The 19,225-nt window shown below is 36.3% G+C and overlaps 1 protein-coding gene across 24 annotated transcripts in view; it reads right to left on the bottom strand.

The window, feature by feature from the left end:
• SUGCT (succinyl-CoA:glutarate-CoA transferase) overlaps positions 1–19,225 on the bottom strand; it is a 749,025-nt gene that overhangs the window by 636,180 nt on the left and 93,620 nt on the right. The gene's annotated exons all lie outside the window — the stretch shown is intronic.

Below are 19,225 nucleotides of genomic sequence, written 5' to 3'. Positions count from 1 at the left end.
TCGGCAGCCCGGGGTTCGCTGGTTTGGATCCCAGTGCAGACATGGCACCACTTGGCAAGCCATGTTGTGGCAGGTGTCCCACATACAAAGTAGAGGAAGATGGGCACAGATGTTAGCTTAGGGCCAGTCTTCCTCAGCAAAAAGAGGAGGATTGGCAGTAGATGTTAGCTCAGGGTTAATCTTCCTCAAAAAAAAAACAAAACTAAGTGAGACTAAACAGTGACTAAACTTTTGTCCCTGCTTTTCAACACAATTTCAAGGAAGATATTGTCATGAAAATTGGAAACTTCTGGCAGACTTCTAACTATTATTATTGGCAAAACTTGCAGTGGCTTGAATCAGTAAATTTAAAATTAATTTGTCATTGAGATTTAAGATTATTTAATGAATTAAAAGTTGGAGACAAGTTCAAATTTAAGTTTATAGACATCTGCTTTCTCACTATAATAGGAATATAATCATATTTTATCTGCTATACTTCTCAGACCAATAGGAATAAATAAGATAGTAAATCCTTTATATTTCACTATAAATTTTCTGAAAAAGAGGGAACATGCCTCATTAATATTCTAAAAACATCACCACATTATCAGGAGTAATAATCTGCGATGTATGAACATTGAATAAACATTGTCACCCACATATTGGAGACAACGTTGTCATTGTTAAAAATGACAATTTGTGCCAATTAATTTTAGCGAAACACTAATTGAAAGAGTCTTGCTAACACACTTTAGATTTAAGGATACAAATAGGCTGAAAATGAAAGTATGGGGAAAGATATATCATGCAAACAGCAGGCATAAGAATGCTGAAGTGGCTATATTAACATCAGACAAAATAGACCTGAAAACAAAAAAGTTACTAGAGAAGAAGAGAAATTTTATAAGGAAAAAGAGGTCAATGCATAAGGAAGATACAACAATTATAAGCATATATGCACCCAATAATAGAGATGCCAAAATATGAAAAGCAAAAAGGGACAAATTTGAAGGGAGAAATAGACACTTCATGAATAATATTAGGAGATTGCAATCTTCAAATATGAATAGTGAATAGAACAACTAGATAGAAGATCAAAAAAATAAAATATTTAAACAACATCATAAACCAAGTATACCTAAGAGATATCTATTAAACACTACATCCAATAATAACAAAATGCACATTTGCAAGTGCACATGGAAAATTTGCTAGGACAAACCATATCCTTGGACATAAAATAAGCTAAAATAAACTTAAAAGGAATGATTTCGTGCAAAATATGTTCTCAGATCACAATAGAAAGAAATTAGAATCAATAACAGAGGCATGTTTGGAAAACTCAAAAAGATACAGACAGTAAACAACATACTCCCAAAACGCCAATGAGTTACAGAGGAAATCACATAAGAAATTAGAAAATACTTCAAGATGAATGAAAATAAAACCACAATATACCAAAATTTATGGAATGCAGCTAAAGCAGTATTCAAGGGAAATTTAGAACTGTAAATACTTAGCATTAAAAAAGAAGAAAGATCTCAAATCAATAACCACCTTAACACATTGGAAAAAGAAGAGCAAACTAAACTCAAAGCAAGCAAAAGAAAGGAAATAACACAAATTAGAGCAGAAAACAGTGAAATAGAGAATAGAAATCCAATGGAGAAAATCAACAAGGTGAAAAGTTGGCTCTTTGAAAAGATCAACAAAACAAAACTTTAACTAAACTTTCCAAGAAATGAAAAAAAAGAGAGAGAGAAGATTCAAATTACTGAAATCAGGAATGAAAGAAAGAACATCATTAATGACCTTACAGAAATAAAAAGGATTATAAGGGAATACAATTGTATGCCAACAAATTAGATAACCTAGATGAAATGGATAAATTCCTAAAAAGACACAAACTACTTAAATTGACTAAAGAATAAATAGAAAAACTGAATAGACATATGACAATTAGAGAAACTGAATTAGTAATCACAAAGCTTCAAACAGGAAAAAAAAACAGGCTATTTTTTTCGGCTTCACTGGTGAATTCTACCAAACATTTAAAGAAGAATCAATGTTAATTCTTCACAAATGTTTCCAAAAAGTGAAAGAGAGAACACTTATCAACTCATTCTACAAGGCCTGTAATATCCTGAGATCAAGCCAGACAAAGACATCAAGAGAAAATAAAACTACAGACCAACATCTCATGAACGTGAACACAAAAAGGTCCTCAACAAAATACTAGCAAACTGAGTCTAGTGATCTATGGAAAAGATTACATACCGTAATCAACTGGATTTTCCTGAGGAATGCAAGTTTGGTTTAACATTTGAAAATCAATCAACATAGCACACCATATCATTAGAATAAAGGACACATGCAACATGATCATCCAGATGCAGAAAAAGCATTCCATAAAACTCAACACGCTAGGAACAAAGTGAACTTCTTCAATCTTATAAAGGGCATACATAAAAATAAAAAGCTAACATCATAGTTAAAGATGAAAGACTGAATGCTTTCCCCCTAATATCAGGAACAAGACACGAATGGCTGCCCTCATCACTTCAATTCAACATTATACTGGAAGTTTTAGTCAGTGTAATTAGGGAATAAAAAGAAAGAAAAGAAATCTGGACTGGAAAGAAAAAAGTAAAACTAACTCTATTTGCAGATGACATAATTTTGTATATAGGAAATCCTAAGGAATCCACTAAAAAACTCCTAGAACTAATAAATTAGTTCAGCAAGTTTGCAAGACACAAGGCAATATACAAAAAAAACTGTATTTCTACACAGTAATGATCAACAAAACAAAAAGGAAATTACGTAACCATTTATAACAGCATCAAAAAGAATGAAACACTTAGGAATAAATTTAACAAAAGAAGTACAAACTTACACTCTGGAAACTACAAAATATTGTTGAAAGACATTAAAGAAGACCTAAATCAATGGAAAGACATCCCATTGTCATGAATCAAAAGACTTAATATTATTAATATGGCAATACTCCCCAAACTGACCTATAGATTCAATGCAGTTTCACCTACCAAAATCCTAGGTACCTTTTTTTGAAGAAATAAAATCTGATTCTAAAATTCATATGGAAATTTCAGGGACAAATAATAGCCAAAACAATCTAGAAAAAGAAGGAGAAAGTTGGAAGACTCATACTTCCCAATTTCAAAACTTACTACAAGGTACTGTAAACAGGACAATGTGGTATTGGCATAAGACAGATATACAGACAATGGAAATTCTCCAACTTACTTTCAATTCGTTTTGAAAAACATACCAAGGTAATTCAATGGGGAAAGAACAATCTTTTCAAAAAATAGTAAAAAGAATGCAAAAGAATGAAGTTGAACCCCTCCTCACACCATACACAACAATTTACTCTAAATGGACCATAGACCTAAACATAATAGCCAAAACTATAGGGGCCGGCCCAGTGGCACAGCCGTTAAGTGCGCACGTTCTGCTGCGGCAGCCCGGGGTTCACCGGTTCGGATCCTGGGTGCCGACATGGCACCACTTGGCAAAAGCCATGCTGTGGCAGGCATCCCACGTATAAAGTAGAGGAAGATGGGCACCGATGTTAGCTCAGGGCCAGTCTTCCTCAGCAAAAAGAGGAGGATTGGCAGCCAATGTTAGCTCAGGGCTAATCTTCCTCAAAAAAACAAAAAAGAACTAAAACTATAAAACAGAAGAAAATATAGGAGTAAACCCTCATGATCTTTAATTTGGCAATGATTTCTTAGATATGACATCCAATAGCAACAAAAGATAAAAATACATAAATGAAACATCATTAAAATTTAAGATGTGTGTTTCAAAGGAAACCGTCAAGAAATTGAATAAACAACCAAAAAAAAGGGACAAAGTTTTTACAAATCACATATCTGATGAGGAACTTACAACCAAAATTTATAAAGAACATTTATAACTCAATAATAAGAAGATAAATAACCCATTTTTTTAAAATAGGAAAAGAATTTGAACAGATATTTACCCAAAGAAGATCTACAAATGGCCGTTAAGCACATGAAAAGATGCTCAACATCATTAGCCATCAGGGAAATGCAAATGAAAACCACAATGAGCTTACAACTCAACAATAAAAAGACAACCGAATTTAAAAATGAGCAGCAGATTTAAATACACATTTCTCCAAAGAAGATATACAAACGGCCAATAAGCACATTGAAAGATGCTCAGCATCATTAGTCATTAGGGAAATGCAAACCAAAACCAAATCAAACCACTAGAATGGCTATCATGAGAAAGAGAATAACAAGTGTCAGCAAGGATGTGGAAAAATCAAAACTCTTATACATTGCTAGTGGGATTGCAAAACGGTGTAGTCACCGTGGAAAACAAGTCTGGGAGTTCCTCAAAAACTTAGACATAGAATTACCATATAACTCAATAATTCCACTTCTAGGTGTATTCCCAAGAGAATGAAAACATATGTCCTCACAAAAAACCTATACACAAATTTTCATAGCAGTATTATTCGTAATGACCTAAGAGTGGAAGTAACCCAAATGTCCATCAATGGGTAAGTGAATAAAATGTGGTAGAGCCATACAACGGGATATTTTAGGCAACAAAAAGAACTGAAGCACTGACACATGCTACAACATGGAAAACTGAGGAGTCAGTCACAAAAGACCACGTATTATATGATACTACTTTGATGAAAAGCCCAGAATAGGCAAATCCATAGAGACAAACAAGTAGAACCAGGGGGAAAGGAGAAGGTCAGAATAGAGAGTGCTGCTAATGGGCCCGGGGTTTCTTCTAGGGGTGATGAAAACGTTCTAAAATTGATTGTGGTGCTGCTTGCACAACTCTCTGAATATATTAAAAAACCACTGAATTGTACACTTTAAATGGATGAACTGTACAGTAAATGAATTATGTCTCTATAAAGCTGTTTTATTTTTTACAATATCATTATAATGCTGGTAATTAAACAAAGCAGAAAAATAGAAATAAACAAAAATTAAATTAAATATAAAAAATCTTTTTAAAGGCCTACTAAAGAACATGCATTTAGTGGAAACTCTAGAAGTTACATTTCATTCAAGGCTGTTTGGTAGCAATAACCAGAGAAGACATACAATTCATTTTCTAGGATAATTCAGAGGTGGCTATATTAATACTTTGGAAAGCCCTCATAATCAAACTCCTGTCATCTAAGAATTGTCAGCATGCCAGAGGAATAAAGAAGTGAAAATTAATTACCATTTAGTGAACGGGAAACCCCACAGAGAACCACGCTGTGGCTGTGAAGTGACTATGTGTTCCCAGGTGTAACTAGACAGAATCGGAGAAGGGGCTGTGTACGTGCAAGGTATGAAAACTCCCTCCCACGCGGGAGCGCCAGTGGTGCCCTGCTGCCGTGACAACACAAAACGGGGTGTCCCTTCTCATCAAATCTGGGATAAATGGCAGGGTTTATCTCAATGGGTAGAAGAACTCATCCCTCATTTGAGGAAAAATGGGTAATTCACTGACCTTGTTAAACATGTGCCCTAAAATCTCATCATAACTTACTGGAAGAAGTAGATTTAAACCGATATGTAGACTTTTAAAAATCAAGTAATATTTTTATTTTACTGAATTTTTCTGGACATTGACAGTAGAATGATTTTTTTTTCTTTTAAAGATTGACACCTGAGCTAATAACTGTTGCCAATCTATTTTTTTGCCTTCTGCTTTTTCTCCCCAAATCCCCCCAGTACATAGTTGTATATTTTATTTTTTTTTTAATTTTTATTTTTTTCAGATGTACATCATATTTCGAGTTCTGTATACATTACATCATGTTCACCAACCAAACACTAACTATAGTCCATCCCTTCACATGTGAGCCTAATCACCCCTTTTGCCCTCCCCCCTCCCCCCTTCCCCAAAGGTAACCACCAGTCCAATCTTCAATGCTATGTGTTTTTTTGTTTGTTTGTTTTTTGTTTTTTTTGTTGTTCATAGTTGTATATTTTAGCTGTGGGTCCTTCCAGTTGTGGCATGTGGGAAGCCGCCTCAACGTGGCCTGACGAGCGGTGCCATGTCGGCACCCAGGATCTGAACCAGCAAAACCCTGGGCCGCTGCAGTGGAGCCTGCCAACTTAACCACTCCGCCACAGGGCCAGCCCCAGAATGATTTTTATTTTTATCATGGCCACTTAGAAACTGCTTTAAATATATTTAGTCCTGTTAATAAATTAATGTAACTCTTTTATAAGAACAATTTGCGATGATTTTCCTGTAAAACTAAACAAGTATGCCTCTCACCAACAAAGGCACAAGAAAAGGAAGATTCTACTCAAGACTGAAGACAGTTATAGTGAGATGACAAAGTAGAACATAAAATTATTGAGTCTTTACTTTACTCACTTTCCACATTCACTGTGTATTTCTCCACTCTCATTGCCTCAATGTTCTTTCCTTATACTTTGTCATCCTCCATTCATTCACAGATTCAAAAACTCGTGAAAACTTGAACATTAGTGGAAAAAGTAGTGAAATCTGAATAAAGCATGGAGTGTAATTAATAGTATCACACCAGTGTTTATTTCTTAGTTTTGACCATTGTATTATGGTTTTGTGTAGTGTTAACATTAGAGGAAACTGAATGAAGGATATAGGAACTTGCCATTCTATTTTTGCAACTTCTCTATGAGCACAAAACTGCTTCAAAATTTAAAAGTTGAAAAGTATAACCTGAGTTATTTCTTTAAAAAATAAAATATGACAATTTTGAAATGGCAGAAATGTTTTAGTGGTTTTTATTTCTCCCCTAGAGAAGGGGAAAAAGACAGGCAGCTCCCTGTAAAGGTCTTCTCTTGCTCCCCTTACATCACAGTCTCCTAAATTATAAATTAAGAATTTAAAACTTAAAAAGATTATTTCCCAGATACACTTTAAGACACTTTAACACTTTTATTCATTTCTCCACATCTATTGTCATTACTTTCAGAGTTCGCCAAACAGATTTTAAAAAAAGACAGAAATGAAAGGAGGAAGGGAGAAAGAAAAGGTATGTGTTTTTCTAAGTTATTCAAAACCTTGTCTTGTTAAAAAGTACATAAAAGGGGCCAGCCCTGTGGCATAGTGGTTAAGTTCAACACACTGCACTTTGTTGGCCCGGGTTCATGGGTTCAGATCCTGAGTGTGGAGCCACACCACTCATCAGCCATGCTGTGACAGTGACCCACATATAAAGTTAAGGAAGATAGCACAGATGTTAGCTCAGGACTAATCTTCTTCAAGCAAAAAAAGAGGAAGATTGGCAACAGATGTTACCTCAGGGCTCATCTTCCTCAGCAAAAAAAAAGAGAGTACAAAAAAAACTTTAAATCAGTTCTGGCAGATGTTCAATAAAAAGGCATGAATTTGAAAAGTCATCAAGGATTTTTCTCTTTAGATACATTACTCAACCCAATACTTCATAAAACAACAAAAACGCTAAAACTTTTTTTGTTTCATTTCCAAAATAAAAAATTATCCTTTGATGTATCTGTGTCTCTATGTCATATTTTTATTTCACACTCAGTCATTCACTATACTAATGTAATCTACAGAAAATTTTGTTTTTACCCTAGGGCACATGAAATTTTTTAGTGATCTATTTTCTGAAATATGAATTCTTCCACTATTCACTAACTGCATAACCTTTGGAAAGATCTGAGCCTTTCTTAGTTTTTTCTCAGTTGTCAAATGCGGGTAATGATAAAATCCAGCTCACCGGTTAGATGAGAATTAAATAAGAAAAGGTGTATAAAGGCACTCTATGAATGTAAAAGGCTGCAGAAATGTGACTTTTTATAAGATACTTGATGTGGTGCCAGGAGCTCCATCAGAAAGATTTGGCAATAGCTCAGGGGAGAGAGACAAGATGAGAACCTCAATGAGCAACAGAGAAGAGGGGAGGCATGGACTCAAGAGATACTCAGAAATCTGAATTCGCAGACTTTGATTATTGATCGGGTGAGGAGGGATTGAAAATGAAATCAACTTGGGAGAAAATCAACAGGAAATTAAGTTTCTTAATATGAAGGTGATACTTTGATTATGAAATCCACCATAAGCCTGACTTGCAGCCCTAATTAGGAGAAAAGTATCTTTAGTAGAAGTACAAAGGACAGCGCGGAGAACAAAAAATGGTATATTCAGATCAAATGAGGGTTTTGGTACACGAGAACACACTCACCACAGTCACTGCCTTCACACTTCATGAACATAGACTCCAGAACTACACAGTATCTGAACCTTCTGTTTCAAACATACAATCTACTCAGACCACTCACTGATTCTAAAAATATGCTTATAGCGACATTCACGTATAAATTTTCACAAAGTAACATTTCCCCTACATGAAGGAAATTCCACTGGACGGCTGAAACCCTGAACTCAAAGCTGTAGATGCCTTCACTTTCTCACCTGTAAACAGTCGTAACGAAATCTATCACCCCGCCTCACACACACACACCATGTGCCTCAGTGACACTATGGAGTCCTCCAACCTAAATCACAGCCTGTCAGGACTTGAAAGGATCCCGTAATAAGTCTCCTTATCAGTGAAGGTAGAGAAGCAGGAAAGAGGACAGTTGTTAAGAGATCAGTTTCTACGACTTACTGGCAAAGAGATCCCTGATACGATGGAGAAAAGAGTGTTAGCATAGTAATACACCAAATTTAGGCTACTAGTGCTGGATTCAATTGCCCTCCATAAGTCTTCACGACCAGATCTGAATTCTTAACTATTTTGCATTTACTAGACCAGCAGGAAGCTTTTCTTTAGGTCTTCTGCATGTCCATAATGTTATGCACAGCTTACTGCTTTTCAAAGTGCTTTAACATATGCTGTTACATTTAACTTTCAACAGTAATTCTACAAATACCCATATTACCCCCATTATAGATTACAAAAGAAAGATTTTGATGATAAATTAACTTGTCAAAGTTACAGAGAGAAAACGATACAACTAGAACTAGAACTCAGGAATTCTGACCCCAAAGCTTGTTCTTTCCACTACCATCTTGCCCCCACATAGTATTTTGTTATAACTCCAGTATTCATCATCTTTCCTTTTCAGACAATCACTACAGAGCAAAAATTTTAAATGTGTGAGCTGATTTCTCATTTCTACAACTCCAATTAGAAATGATCGGTCCTGATGTGGGATGGTTTGTTGCACAAAATTCAAGTGAATGGCAAGCAACCTAATGCACCTACAGAGAAATATGGTTTTATCACTCTGAAAAATGTAAACCAAAACATTTTTCAGAAAATAACTGGAAGAATACATTCACTGGGAGGCCAGTAAATTAAAACGTGGACAAAACTACAAATTTTCAAAGATGCCTTAACACATCAGTCATACTATTTTCTTGTCCAGTGATGAAATACCATCTAAATCATCTTGAGCGAGCTCCCACAGTGAGATGCCCAAAATATCATCTAGCCTGGCTGTCCTCCTAGCCTGGCTGGGAGAAAACGGAATGGATGGTTGGGGAATTGTGATATTTTAAGGGATGGTCTAAGAAATAATTTGAAAAATTATTTTACTTCTTTCCATGTTGTTCAAGAAAGAGTTTCCTAGCTATAGTTTCTTTGCTACAGCTTTCTGTGCTAATGGATCAGAGAGAAGCAAAAACAAATCTAAAAGTCAATGTCTCTAACTCCTGAGACAAGACAACGTTCATACCCACTAAGATTCACATATAATCAATCCTATATTTAACAGGCCTCCTCTGAACTCAGTCGTATATATTCCAGAGGGGAGATCCAGACCTTTCCTCCAGACGTTAGTCAGTAATTGTCTATATCTGTTATGATTTAGGTAAGTCATACCTAGAAGAAACAAAACAGAGAACTCTTGAGGACTTTTCCTAGTTTATGATTTTACCTATTTCATTTAATTTTCATTTCCCCATCAGTAAGTGATATCTCAAAAATGTACACTATAGACTCTGAATGCAATTACTTTTGTTAGAAAAGTCTTTCTACATCAGTGTTACAAGTTATCCAATACAATTTCTTCCTGAACCCTCTAAGCAAAACTGGATAGAAACACTCATGGTAGCTGTGGTGACCACATGCATGGAGTTGCTAGAATAAGCCAAACAAAAGCAGGAGATAATGTGGTTAAAAAAAATTACTTTAGTCTTATTTAGTTATGCCAAAAATTACATAGAACTGGTGGCCTATTAAGGTCAGTCTTGGTGCACGATAATAAACATTGGCACATAGGAGAACATTTATCTCTCTGCTCTCTGTGGCAATGCATTCATTTTATACAAATGGATTATCAAGTTGTTAAGATACAAGTTTTAAAAGGTCGGGAATAAATGATGAAAACATATCCTTTTTACCCACTCAAAATTGCTATCTAATGTGTCAAGAGATATCTGCTCTCTTCTTTCATCCTGGTTCTTTCTTTTGTAACTAGGTTCAGACACTAGTAGTAGAGAAAGTTTATATTGAGATCATAAAGCTCAGTCCATAACCAATTTTTACCACAGACAAAGCCAAGAAATGATCAATCAAAGTTACAAAAAGTTCATTGTTACTAAAGATTTCTCCACAAAGTGGAAACATTGTCCCTAACTCCCACCTGCTCCTTATGTAGCATCACAGCATGTGGAGAGACTGTGGCAGATTGTATTTTCCGAAGACGGCTGTAATATCTGTCATTCCATAGGCCCTTTTAGTACCTTGCCACTCCCCCCATCAAGAGGTGGAGTCTAATTCCTTTCTCCTTGAGTCTGGGTGGGCTTGTGACATGCTTGTAACCAATAAAATGCTGCAGAAGAGTTGGAGCATGACTTCCACAGCTAAGTCATAAAACATATGTACTGCTGACTTTGCCTTGTTTACTGGAGCATTTGTCCTAGTAGAGCCCTGTGTGCCCCAATATACACTCTGACTGCCCTGAGGTCCCATACTGTGAGGAAACCCAACCCAGCCAATGCAGAGCGACCACATGGAGAAGCCCTGAGATTAACACAGAGAGAAGCCTGGAAGCCCCAACCTGCTCCAGCCCCTATTGTTCCTGCTTTCACTGCAATTGCCTGAGAAACTGCAAACCAGAACCACCCAGCTGAGCCCTTCCCAAGTTCCTGACCCGTGGAAACCATGAGAGTTAATAAAATGATTGTTCTTGTTTTAAATCACTAAGTTTTAGGCTGATTTCTTACACAATAATTGTTAGCAAAATAGAGATCGAGGCTTACAACTGACTAAGAAGAAAACTAGCATACAATGTAGAAGGACGCTAGGAAACAGAAGGATATAAACTGCAGTTCTCGTCCCATTTTTAGGTGGTCCAAGATCCCTCTGGAACTACAGGAAAAATTCTATATGTTAATTTTCTAGAGAGGTTCAATAGCCTTCGTCAAATTCTCAAAGAAGTCTATGACTCTTTAAAAACATATTAAAAATGAATTTATTATTTTGGAGAGTAGTTTGCAAGTAGTTTGGATGACTGAAGCAAAGAAAGAATGTGAGGGAATGATAGGAAATGAGGCTGGAAGCAACCAAAGACAAATCATGAAGGCCTGATAGCACATCTAACGAAGTTAGGTTGATTTGTTTGTTTATGTATTTTCCTAACTGTGATAGGAAAGGGTTTCCAGAAAAGAAGCGTCAAGGTCATTTTTATTAAATATAAATTAAAATTATCACTCTAGCATCACTTTGTAGATTAGATAGGAAGAAGAATCATAAGGTTTGAGATTTGAGGCAAGGAACCAAGTAGGATGTTATCACAATTATTCATGTGAAAGATCAGGGACTAAACTAAGTCAATAGCAGTAGGAATAAAAAGAATGAAAAAACAGGAACAAGGGTTAGACCATAGAACCAATCAGACTTAGTGAATGTTTGGATATAAGTTTAGGTTTCTGGGTTTGGGTTCATTGTTCAATTGAGATAGGATAAAGGGAAAGGGAAGTAAATTTGATGAATTTATTTTTTTGTTTGTTCAGTACAAGGGGCTTACAGTGTATTCAAATCAAGAGTTGAATACAAAACCTAGAGCCCAGGAAATAAAGAACTGGGCAGCAGCCACAAATCTGAGAGCCAAAACATTACATATGGCAGTTAAGACACAGTAGGTTTGAGATGCTATCTAGGAAGAACATACTGAACAGTGATATCCAACAGAAATATAATGTGAGCAAACTAAAAGTTACATGTGTAATTTTTAAAACTTTAGTAGCCAAACTATAAAAAGTAAAAGGAAACAGGTGTAATTAATTTTACTAATATATTTCATTTAACTTAAATACCTAAAATATTATCATTTCAACATGTAACTGATTTCCACAAATTATTGAGAAATTTTACATGACTTTGTTCATATGTCTTTGAAATCCAATGTATATTTTACACTTACAGCACACCTCAACTTAAACTAGTCACATTTCAAACGCTTCACAGCCACATGCGGCTGATGGCTGCAGTATTAGCATAAAAAAGTGAAAAGAATAGATGAGGTCAAAGCACAGAATTCTGGGCACACTCACTATTTAAAAAGCAGGCTGAGGAACAGGAGACCCTGAAGGAGCCTGAGAGAGAGAACAGACATGTGGGAAGGAACCCAGGAAAGAAGTGATATCACGGAAGACAAGGAGAAAAGGAGCAGCGAGGAGGGATAGTCCACACTGTCTGCTATCCAGGAGAGATAAGAAAGGAAAAGTACCGACTGTAGTTTCCATTAAGAGGTCACTGGAAACCCTCACAAGAGCAATTTCATCGGTGAGGTGACCACGGGAGCCGGAATGCCATGGATTGAGGAACAAACAGAAATCACATGCTCTTCTTTCACAAAGTGTTAACAGTATCTCTTATTTCTTAGACCGGTGATTCCAAAACCAGATGGATCAGCAGAATCACTCAGAAGGATTTTCAAGAATGCACGCAGAAGTAACACCATCCCAAGTTTCTGTTTCATTAGGTCTAAGACAAGGGAATTTATGTGTTATTTAGAGTTCTCTAGGCAATTCTAAAAACTTCTGGTATACCACAAAATCGGTATCAGTGCTCCTAAACTTGAAAATCTGTAATTCAACCGGCTTCTGAAATTCTTGTAGGATTGCATGCTATAGTTCTCTAGTGAAAAGTTCCTCAACATCCCTTACCCCTCAGGCCAGGAATTATGATTTACTAACACAAATGTGAGCTTTATTAAAAGTTCAAAGTTCTTTTCCAGTGACTATGACTGCAGGCCAAGTATTCAGTATCTTTGCATTTGTTTATCCTCAATATATAAAGAGAAACACTACTTCTAGAGATGAGTAAAAACACATTTGACTCTACTGAAAGGTATTGATTTTATACAGACAAATATTATTGCTCCTAATATTTTAGAACCTTTTATGCCAAAAGTGCAGGTGTCTCCTCCTCCTTGAACATGTAGTGAAAGACAGAAAATTAAACTATTTTCTCAAACGTTAATCTGGAAGCTATTTCTCAGTTATAGCTGAACAGGGTTATGGTGCTGGACAGCCAGTCAAGGGGGGAACAATGGGTAAGAAGGATGTGTTTCATAACGAAGGTGAGCTGAGCTAAACCTGACTTCCCTTTATCTCCTCAAAGCTGCATGTAGCCCTTTAGGGACCCCTTCAAACTCCTCCTTTATAGTTATTTTACCCTGACTTTACTTAGATGAAAAGGCAGGAGTGCAGAGTGCACGTTGTGATTTGCCCTGCAGTCCAATCCCCTAGGGAAGACACTAACTGAGAATTTAAGTTCTCATTAACTTTCCATCAAAATTCTCTATGGAATTCAAATAGCAATTCAAGACACTCAGCATCTTTCTCTTTACTACGTAGAATTACAGTATGAATTAAACACTACATCGTTGACTAGTCAATCTTTCCCACAAAAGACCTAAGAAAAAAGTATTTTATTACCTAGTTTCCAAAATAAAACAGTAAATAAAGACTCCTAAAGCTTTAAAAGCTCTCAAAGCATCATTTGGTCCAAATTCCTGCCTTTAGGTAAATTTCTAAATCATCCAGGAGAGATGCTTATCCCTCTCTCCTTAAAGATCTCTGGAGGAAAGAGAACAGTTATCGCGTCTCTAGTACATGCGAGGCACGCACCAGAAAGGGAGAAGGAGCGGCATTATTTTCCAGGTGTTTGCCTACACATTATCTCATTCAATCTGAGTACATTTTTCAGGATATGTGTTAGTATTTTCATTTTTACAAATGAAAGAAGCAAGGCTCAGAGATGTTAAATGGGGCTAGGGTTTCAAGCTAGGATGGTCTCAAGGCCCAGAATCTCTCCACCCCACATGCTAATAGGAACTGCAGAACCAGTTTCTTTATGAACTGCAGGGTCCAGAACCCTAATGGTCAAAAAGCTCTGCCTTCAGCTAACTAAAATTTTCTCTCTGGTGTGAGTTCATTTTCTCTTCTTCATTGTTCTATGAACAATAAAAATAACTGTTCCACATCCTCCAAAAAAACAGATGAAAACAGAAATCAAATCTTTTCTTTGCTATATCTATGGCAAAAAAAATCCAGTTGCTATAGACTCTCATTGAAGAAACTATTTCATATCCCTGGGATAATTTTGGCCATTCTTTTCAGGATCTTCTCTGATTATAACATTTTTTCAAAGGATGATGACTCAAAATGAACACAACACTCTGAAAAGTAACCATTTACTGATATAGAAAAAAAAAGGAAGGGGAGGTTCTTTCTTTCATAAGACTCAGAAGGCAAAAATATTAGGAAGAAAATTATATGGTTTTTAATCTTTACCTCAAACTGAATATTTTTTCAAATATTTTTACTATATTTTTCCAGTCACTACCCAAAAATTTTCTATTCATATTTTCTGAGTATGGGGTTTATATGAAATGTTCTACCCATAGAAAAGACCCTTCTTTTATTTTTAAGTATGTCCCTTAAAGAACTCCAAAGGAATCTCAAATGCCATAACTGTTGCTACCATGTATCAACTTATTAGGAAACAGAAGTTGAACCCTTCCTGGAACCACTAAAGATTCCAAATTCACATACAACAAATAATCAGTGAGCACCAACTCTGCAGTGGGTGTCTGTGGTATACTCTAGAAACACAAAAGTAAGTGTCACAAAGACACTCTCCCTGAATCAAGTCACTTATATTCTAAACACAGAGACAGACACACGTGCAATTAGCAGCATAATGAAAGTTATATAGGAGCACATAGAAAGAAGTGGCAAATTTTGCCTAAGAAAGCTAAGAAAGGAACTAGGTCACAAAGGATGAACGAAAGTCCTGCATATCCAGTAGTGCTTTCATTAGGGGAACTATTGGCATTTTGGAGGGAGAATTTTAGATTCATGAGCCTGTCTCATACCTTAAGGATGTTTACCCATCCCTACCCTAAGCACTAAATGTCAGTAACAACCTAAAGCATCATTTTAAAACTACCCTGGATTGAGGGTGGGGACTACTACCCCAAGATGAAAACCATTGCTAGAGCATAGGTTACCTCAAGCTCAGAAATGACATCGTGAAGAGACCCATAATCCAACTTCTTTGTTATGGACAGTAGCAGGGGAATTGAAGTAGAAAGGAGGTGAATGACTAGGTGAGTAGCAAGATAGGTTTAAAAGAGTCAATAAGGTCAAGGAATTTGTGATGTGGAATATACAACCAGAGAATAGAGCCCAAAATGGAATTTTCACATACAACACAAAATATAAAATGTGGTCATATGAGTTGGTTGATCAAATAACTGTCGCTGAGTAAACATAACCAGCCCTGGTGGTCTAGTGGTTAAGATGTGGCATTCTTACTCCTGCAGCCCGGGTTTATTCCTGGTGGAGAACCATACCACCCTTCTATTGGTTGTCATACTGTGGTATCTGCTCGTTGCTGTGATGCTGGAATCTATGCCACTGGTATTTCAAACACCAGCACAGTCACTCATGGTAGAAATGGTTCAGTGGAGCTTCCAGACTAGACAGACTAGGAAGAAGGACCTAGCCACCCACTTCCAAAAACATTGGCCATAAAAACCCTATGAATAGCAGCAGAGCAGTGTCTGATACAGCGCCAGAAGACGAGAGGATGGCACGAAAAGACCAGGCGGGGTTCCACTCTGCTGTACACAGGGTCACTAGGAGTCAGAAGCCACTGGACACCACTAACAACAAGAACAAGAAACAAAACCTAACTATACAACAGGCATTTGAATATGACTACAGCATGGTTTTACATATAATTTATGTGATGCTTCTACCATGACTTCACAACTTTACAACTACCATTTAAAAAACATTTTCCCTGTTTTACAAGGGAGGAAATTGAAGTCAGACAAGTTGTCTAATGTCACACTGAAGGACAGAATGAAAGTTCAAACGCAGGTCTTGATTCCTGAGACCATTCAGTGAAGGCATCATCAATGATTAAGGAGTTGATCAATGAAGATGTTAAAACTGCTCAAGATAATGTCAGGAATTGAACTTAAAAAGAAAACTGTGAGGGTTAAAGTTCCAAGATAACATGGCAGAGAAGAGACAAGCCCAGGAAGGTTGAAGCTATGAGGGTGGGAGAGAGAGTTTGTGCATAGATTTTAGAAGTGGAATGAGTGTTGGCATAAGGTTGTAGAATCAAGGACTAGATGTGGGGAAGGAGAGCAAGAAGCCTGTGACACCGTCCCTACCCTGGAGTTTGCAGAAGGTACAGCAGCCGAGAATGAACATCCTCCCATTGAGAGGAATTTGAAAGTATTCCTTGGAAGCTATGCATGGATAATATTTCAAAACAATTTTCCAAACCTATACTCCCTTTCTATACTGGAATTTATATATACTTAAATGTCCTTTTTGTCCTACAACATTTAAGTAAACTGTTTATATTTACTTTAATCTTTCCTCCTTGTTTTTTTTTTTTTAAAAGGATACTGTTGTTTAACATTTCTTTAGAATATTTCCAATGTGTTGACATTTCTCTGGAATTTTTGGTGCTTATAAACCAACTCAGTATTATAGTTCCAGGCATACCAGTGTTATATATAAATAAACTATAATAATCTTCTTGCTCAGCAATGTGAAATGAGAATGGACACAGCTCAAAATGATATGGACAATATCAAGAGAATCAACATAAAGAAATAACTTGGTTAAATAAAATGCTAAATAAAAATAATTTATTCTAATTCTGATTACATTTACTGAACAGTTTAGAAAGATGGTAACAATAACAGCCTCTATAACGAGGACTATTGATCATTAAGAACTCTCATTCCCAACCAGACATAGGTGCTAAGCCTTCCTCACCCTAAAAAGAGGAAATACATATGCATCCTCATTCCTCAGTCCATGTAATACCAACATATAATTTTTTAGATGAGAATATATTCTTAGACTTTGATGACCAAAAGAAAACATCAGGAGAAAATGGGATTGCAAATAAGAGAAAATATGCAAACCTACAGATTGTAAGCAATCAGTCTGGTGTCTTTTAACTTTTTCATAGGTCCAAGCAAAAAATAAATCACCTCTTGCTTAAACCTCCTGCTACTGTTCTTTTCAATTTATGGATGAGTTCAAACTGAAGGGCACCTCTACTACTATTCTATTTCAAAGTTTAAAGTAAATATTTTATTTTGATCATACAAAAACTAATGAATTATCAAACATAAATGTGTTAAATTTTTGAAAAAGGAATTTTCCAGAAAAAAAGAACAGGTACATTTTTAAGGCATTTAAATTACAGAAAAAGAAACACAATGATAGAGAATAAAATTGAAATTTTAAACTACAGGAGATTGCATGACATTTTACAGAATAAAGAAAAACAAATTCTAAATAAACAAATTAGATAATTCAGAATATTCACCATAGCTTTTCTAAAGTTACATAGACAATAAATAGCAGAAGCCAGATTCAAACCCTGTGCACCTCCAGAATCCATGCTCTTTGCACTATATCACACAACTGCTCTGATAAAAATCAAATCGCCTCATTATGTCCAAACTTTAATCCCTTACCACAGTTATATTATTCATTAGCTTTAATAGATTTTAATAAAGCAAATTCTTACTAAACACTATATTTATGAGACGTGTTAGGAAATAAGAATGATATGTTATAAATTCTAAATATTTATCACTTTGATGATCACTATAACTACTGTAGTAATTATATCTGAAAATTTTTGGTAAAATTTGCTGTGTTTCACAAAACATCTTCCATTGTTTGGAAGCTATCCCAAAACATTTATCATAATAAAATTATAGTTTACCAATTTGTAGTTTATCCTTAGGACTTTCTTATCTTGAAATCTTTATGTGACCTTGGTGGTGGTGTTAGTGCTGTCGAGAATTTCAACCTTAGCACCCCTGTGTCCAGCAGAGCGGAACAGGCCCGCATCATCCTCTCACCTTCCTAAACTATATCAGACAATGCTCCGCTGCTATTCACAGGGTTTCCATAGCCAATTTTCTCGGAATCAGGTGGCTAGGTCCTCCTTCCTTGTCTGCCTTCATCTACAAGCTTCACCGAAACACGTTCATCTTTGGTGACACTGCTGACATTTGAAACACCAGTGGCACAGCTTTCAGCACCACAGCAAACATGCAGCCTCCATGGTATGACAACCAACAGATGGGTGGTGTGGTTCCCTGACCAGAAACAACTGGTCCATGGTGGTGAGAGTACCAAATCTTAGCCACTAGACCACCTGGCCTGGCTTTATGTGACCTATGGAACTATGATTCTAATAAACAAATCAAATGTTACACTACATCATTTCACTCAAGAAAACACAAGTACAATTGGATAATCTTGCTTTCTGGTAGTGAACAGATACATTAAAGCACAGTTCTAGCAGCCCATTGGTACTTTCCCCACCACCTGTTTGTTTGTTTATTGTTTTTCCTAGGTAATACAAATTGGTCCTATTAACAACCAAACAAGGAGCGTGGAAAATGTCATGTCATCACTCTGAAAAGTGGAGGCCAAGGAAAGAAACTGAAGATGGAGGTACTGGCCACACAGTGCAGCTCCTCACGTCCCCTTCTTTGCCCACACAGTACTGAGGAAAAATAGGTTTAGTCAACCAAATCATGATAATCCAGGTCAAAAATCTTTAATAGGAGAGAAGCACAATGAAAAATTAAGCAAACAACACTGGGAAAAGTTAACCAAAATAGCCTTAAAGGAGAAAGTCTCAGGCCCAGAACCAAGGCACAAAGTGCTGCCAGGATTTGCCTTTTCCTTTCACGTG

This window comes from Equus caballus, chromosome 4, assembly GCF_041296265.1.
Source record: "Equus caballus isolate H_3958 breed thoroughbred chromosome 4, TB-T2T, whole genome shotgun sequence".
In the NCBI taxonomy this organism is placed as follows: Eukaryota; Metazoa; Chordata; class Mammalia; order Perissodactyla; family Equidae; genus Equus; species Equus caballus.
The sequence above is the reverse complement of the archived record's forward strand: the minus strand, read 5'-3'. Positions and strand labels throughout refer to the sequence as shown.